Source organism: Camellia sinensis, unplaced genomic scaffold (genome assembly GCF_055761805.1).
Source record: "Camellia sinensis isolate YWXY unplaced genomic scaffold, ASM5576180v1 Unanchor6, whole genome shotgun sequence".
NCBI lineage: Eukaryota > Viridiplantae > Streptophyta > Magnoliopsida > Ericales > Theaceae > Camellia > Camellia sinensis.
The window spans coordinates 16,532,501-16,538,279 of record NW_028129474.1 but is presented as its reverse complement, the minus strand read 5'-3'; positions in this window follow the sequence as shown (position 1 = coordinate 16,538,279).

The following is a 5,779-nucleotide window of genomic DNA, read 5'->3' as shown; positions in this document are numbered from 1 at the left end:
CGTGGCATGCTCGCCCAGCCCGTGGCATGCCGTGCTCGCCCAGCCCGTGGCACGCCATGTTGGCCCAAGGCATTGGCATGGCATGCCGGCCAAGGCATGCTGGCCAACGCTGCACAAGGCGGTGCCATGGCATGGCATGCTGACCAAGACCGTGCCATGGCATGCTGGGCGCTTGCCATGCCGCCACGGCCGTGGCATGCCGGGCAACGGACCGGCATGGCCCAGCCCGTGGCACGCCATGTTGGCCCAAGGCATTGGCATGGCATGCCGGCCAAGGCATGCTGGCCAACGCTGCGGCACGGCGTGCTGGACAAGGCGGTGCCATGGCATGGCATGCTGACCAAGACAGTGCCATGGCATGCTGGCCGAGGCCGTGGCATGGCATGCTGGCCGAGGCCGTGGCTTGCCATGCCGCCACGGCCGTGGCATGCTGGGCAACGGACCGGCATGGCATGCTGGCCGTGGCGGTGGCACGACATGCTGGCCAAGGCAGTGGCATGGCATGTAGGCCAAGGCTAAGGCATGGCACGCTGTGGCATGGCACGCTGGCCAAGGCAGTCGCAAGGCATGCGGGCCGAGGCCGCGGCACGGCCCGCTGGGCAACGCGGTGGCATGGCATGCTGGGCAACGCCGTGGCAAGGCATGCGGGCCGAGGCCTTGGCATGGCATGCTGGCCGAGGCCGTGGCATGGCATGCGGGCCGAGGCCGTGGCATGGCATGGCATGCGGGCCGAGGCCGTGGCATGGCATGCGGGCCGAGGCCGTGGCGTGGCATGGCATGGCATGTTGGGCAACGCCGTGGCAAGACATGCGGGCCGAGGCCGTGGCATGGCATGTTGGGCAACGCCCTGGCAAGCCATGCGGGCCGAGGCCGTGGCGTGGCATGTTGGCCAAGGCTAAGGCATGGCACGCCGGGCAACGCGGTGCATTGGCATGCTGGGCAGCGCGGTGGCAAGGCATGGGGGCCGAGGCCGTGGCATGGCATGTTGGGCAACGCCGTGGCAAGACATGCGGGCCGAGGCCGTGGCATGGCATGCGGGCCGAGGCCGTGGCACGACATGTTGGCCAAGGCTAAGGCATGGCACGCCGGGCAACGCGGTGGCATGGCATGCTGGGCAACGCGGTGGCAAGGCATGCGGGCCGAGGCCGTGGCATGGCATGTTGGGCAACGCCGTAGAAGGGCATGCGGGCCGAGGCCGTGGCATGGCATGCGGGCCGAGGCCGTGGCATGGCATGTTGGGCGACGCCGTAGCAAGGCATGCGGGCCGAGGCCGTGGCATGTCATGCGGGCCGAGGCCGTGGCATGGCATGCGGGCCGAGGCCGTGGCATGGCATGTTGGCCGAGGCCGTGGCAAGGCATGCGGGCCGAGGCCGTGGCATGGCATGTTTGGCAACGCCGTGGCAAGACATGCGGGCCGTGGCATGGCATGGCATGCGGGCCGAGGCCGTGGCACGACATGTTGGCCAAGGCTAAGGCATGGCACGCCGGGCAACGCGGTGGCATGGCACGCCGGGCAACGCGGTGGCAAGGCATGCGGGCCGGGGCCGTGGCATGGCATGTTGGGCGACGCCGTAGCAAGGCATGCGGTCCGAGGCCGTGGCATGTCATGCGGGCCGAGGCCATGGCATGGCATGCGGGCCGAGGCCGTGGCATGGCATGTTGGGCGACGCCGTAGCAAGGCATGCGGGCCGAGGCCGTGGCATGTCATGCGAGCCGAGGCCGTGGCATGGCATGCGGGCCGAGGCCGTGGCATGGCAAGTTGGGCGACGTCGTGGCAAGGCATGCGGGCCGAGGCCGTGGCATGTCACGCGGGCCGAGGCCGTGGCATGGCATGCGGGCAGAGGCCGTGGCATGGCATGTTGGGCGACGCCGTCGCAAGGCATGCGGGCCGAGGCCGTGGCATGGCATGCGGGCCGAGGCCGTGGCATGGCATGTTGGGCGACGCCGTAGCAAGGCATGCGGGCCGAGGCCGTGGCATGTCATGGCATGTTGGGCGACGCCGTAGCAAGGCATGCGGGCCGAGGCCGTGGCATGGCATGTTTGGCAACGCCGTGGCAAGACATGAGGGCCGTGGCATGGCATGGCATGCGGGCCGAGGCCGTGGCACGACATGTTGGCCAAGGCTAAGGCATGGCACGCCGGGCAACGCGGTGGCATGGCATGCGGGCCGGGGCCGTGGCATGGCATGTTGGCCAACGTCGTAGCAAGGCATGCGGGCCGAGGCCGAGGCCGTGGCACGGCATGCGGGCCGAGGCTGTGGCATGGCATGTTGGGCGACGCCGTAGCAAGGCATGCGGTCCGAGGCCGTGGCATGTCATGCGGGCCGAGGCCGTGGCATGGCATGCGGGCCGAGGCCGTGGCATGGCATGTTGGGCGACGCCGTAGCAAGGCATGCGGGCCGAGGCCGTGCCGTGGCATGCGGGCCGAGGCCGTGGCATGGCATGCGGGCCGAGGCCGTGGCATGGCATGTTGGGCGACGCCGTAGCAAGGCATGCGGTCCGAGGCCGTGGCCTGTCATGCGGGCCGAGGCCGTGGCATGGCATGCGGGCCGAGGCCGTGGCATGGCATGCGGGCCGAGGCCGTGGCATGGCATGTTGGGCGACGCCGTAGCATGGCATGCGGGCCGAGGCCGTGGCATGTCATGCGCGCCGAGGCCGTGGCATGGCATGCGGGCCGAGGCCGTGGCATGGCAAGTTGGGCGACGTCGTGGCAAGGCATGCGGGCCGAGGCCGTGGCATGGCATGCGGGCCGAGGCCGTGGCAAGGCATGTTGGGCGACGCCGTAGCAAGGCATGCGGGCCGAGGCCGTGGCATGTCATGCGGGCCGAGGCCGTGGCATGGCATGCGGGCCGAGGCCGTGGCATGGCATGTTGGGCGACGCCGTAGCAAGGCATGCGGTCCGAGGCCGTGGCATGTCATGCGGGCCGAGGCCGTGGCATGGCATGCGGGCCGAGGCCGTGGCATGGCATGTTGGGCGACGCCGTAGCAAGGCATGCGGTCCGAGGCCGTGGCATGTCATGCGGGCCGAGGCCGTGGCATGGCATGCGGGCCGAGGCCGTGGCATGGCATGTTGGGCGACGCCGTAGCAAGGCATGCGGGCCGAGGCCGTGCCGTGGCGTGCGGGCCGAGGCCGTGGCATGGCATGTTGGGCGACGCCGTAGCAAGGCATGCGGTCCGAGGCCGTGGCACGTCATGCGGGCCGAGGCCGTGGCATGGCATGCGGGCCGAGGCCGTGGCATGGCATGTTGGGCGACGCCGTAGCAAGGCATGCGGGCCGAGGCCGTGCCGTGGCATGCGGGCCGAGGCCGTGGCATGGCATGTTGGGCGACGCCGTAGCAAGGCATGCGGTCCGAGGCCGTGGCATGTCATGCGGGCCGAGGCCGTGGCATGGCATGCGGGCCGAGGCCGTGGCATGGCATGTTGGGCGACGCCGTAGCAAGGCATGCGGGCCGAGGCCGTGGCATGTCATGCGGGCCGAGGCCGTGGCACGTCATGCGGGCCGAGGCCGTGGCATGGCATGTTTGGCCACGCCGTGGCAAGACATGCGGGCCGTGGCATGGCATGGCATGCGGGCCGAGGCCGTGGCTCGACATGTTGGCCAAGGCTAAGGCATGGCACGCCGGGCAACGCGGTGGCATGGCATGCTGGGCAACGCCGCAGCAAGGCATGCGGGCCGAGGCCGTGGCATGGCATGCGGGCCGAGGCCGTGGCATGGCATGCGGGCCGAGGCCGTGGCATGGCATGCGGGCCGAGGCCGTGGCATGGCATGTTGGGCGACGCCGTAGCAAGGCATGCGGTGCGAGGCCGTGGCATGTCATGCGGGCCGAGGCCGTGGCATGGCATGCGGGCCGAGGCCGTGGCATGGCATGTTGGGCGACGCCGTAGCAAGGCATGCGGGCCGAGGCCGTGCCGTGGCATGCGGGCCGAGGCCGTGGCATGGCATGTTGGGCGACGCCGTAGCAAGGCATGCGGTCCGAGGCCGTGGCATGTCATGCGGGCCGAGGCCGTGGCATGGCATGCGGGCCGAGGCCGTGGCATGGCATGTTGGGCGACGCCGTAGCAAGGCATGCGGGCCGAGGCCGTGCCGTGGCATGCGGGCCGAGGCCGTGGCATGGCATGTTGGGCGACGCCGTAGCAAGGCATGCGGTCCGAGGCCGTGGCATGTCATGCGGGCCGAGGCCGTGGCATGGCATGCGGGCCGAGGCCGTGGCATGGCATGTTGGGCGACGCCGTAGCAAGGCATGCGGGCCGAGGCCGTGGCATTTCATGCGGGCCGAGGCCGTGGCATGGCATGCGGGCCGAGGCCGTGGCATGGCAAGTTGGGCGGCGTCGTGGCAAGGCATGCGGGCCGAGGCCGTGGCATGTCATGCGGGCCGAGGCCGTGGCATGGCATGCGGGCCGAGGCCGTGGCACGTCATGCGGGCCGAGGCCGTGGCATGGCATGTTTGGCAACGCCGTGGCAAGACATGCGGGCTGTGGCATGGCATGGCATGCGGGCCGAGGCCGTGGCTCGACATGTTGGCCAAGGCTAAGGCATGGCACGCCGGGCAACGCGGTGGCATGGCATGCTGGGCAACGCGGTGGCAAGGCATGCGGGCCGAGGCCGTGGCATGGCATGTTGGGCAACGCCGCAGCAAGGCATGCGGGCCGAGGCCGTGGCATGGCATGCGGGCCGAGGCCGTGGCATGGCATGCGGGCCGTGGCCGTGGCATGGCATGTTGGGCGACGCCGTCGCAAGGCATGCGGGCCGAGGCCGTGGCATGGCATGTTTGGCAACGCCGTGGCAAGACATGCGGGCCGTGGCATGGCATGGCATGCGGGCCGAGGCCGTGGCACGGCATGCGGGCCGAGGCCGTGGCATGGCATGTTGGGCGACGCCGTAGCAAGGCATGCGGGCCGAGGCCGTGGCCGTGGCATGGCATGCGGGCCGTGGCCGTGGCATGGCATGGCATGCGGGCCGAGGCCGTGGCATGGCATGTTGGGCAACGCCGTGGCAAGGCATGCGGGCCGAGGCCGTGGCATGGCATGATGGCCGAGGCCGTGGCATGTCATGCGGGCCGAGGCCGTGGCATGGCATGTTGGGCGACGCCGTAGCAAGGCATGCGGTCCGAGGCCGTGGCATGTCATGCGGGCCGAGGCCGTGGCATGGCTTGTTGGGCGACGCCGTAGCAAGGCATGCGGGCCGAGGCCGTGGCATGTCATGCTGGCCAAGGCCAAGGCATGGCATGGCATGGCATGCGGGCCGAGGCCGTGGCATGGCATGTTGGGCAACGCCGTGGCAAGGCATGCGGGCCGAGGCCGTGGCATGGCATGATGGCCGAGGCCGTGGCATGCCATGCTGGCCAAGGCTAAGGCATGGCATGCCGGGCAACGCGGTGGCATGGCATGCTGGGCAACGCCGTGGCAAGGCATGCGGGCCGAGGCCGTGGCATGGCATGTTGGGCAACGCCTTGGCAAGACATGCGGGCCGAGGCCGTGGCATGGCATGGCATGTTGGGCAACGCCTTGGCAAGGCATGCGGGCCGAGGCCGTGGCATGGCATGCTAGCCGAGGCCGTGGCATGGCATGTTGGGCGACGCCGTGGCAAGGCATGCGGGCCGAGGCCGTGGCATGGCATGCGGGCCGAGGCCGTGGCACTGCATGTTGGGCGACGCCGTAGCAAGGCATGCGGGCCGAGGCCGAGGCCGTGGCATGGCATGTTGACCGAGGCCAAGGCATGGCATGCCGGGCAACGCGGTGGCATGGCATGCGCGGCCGAGGCCGTGGCAAGGCATGCGGGC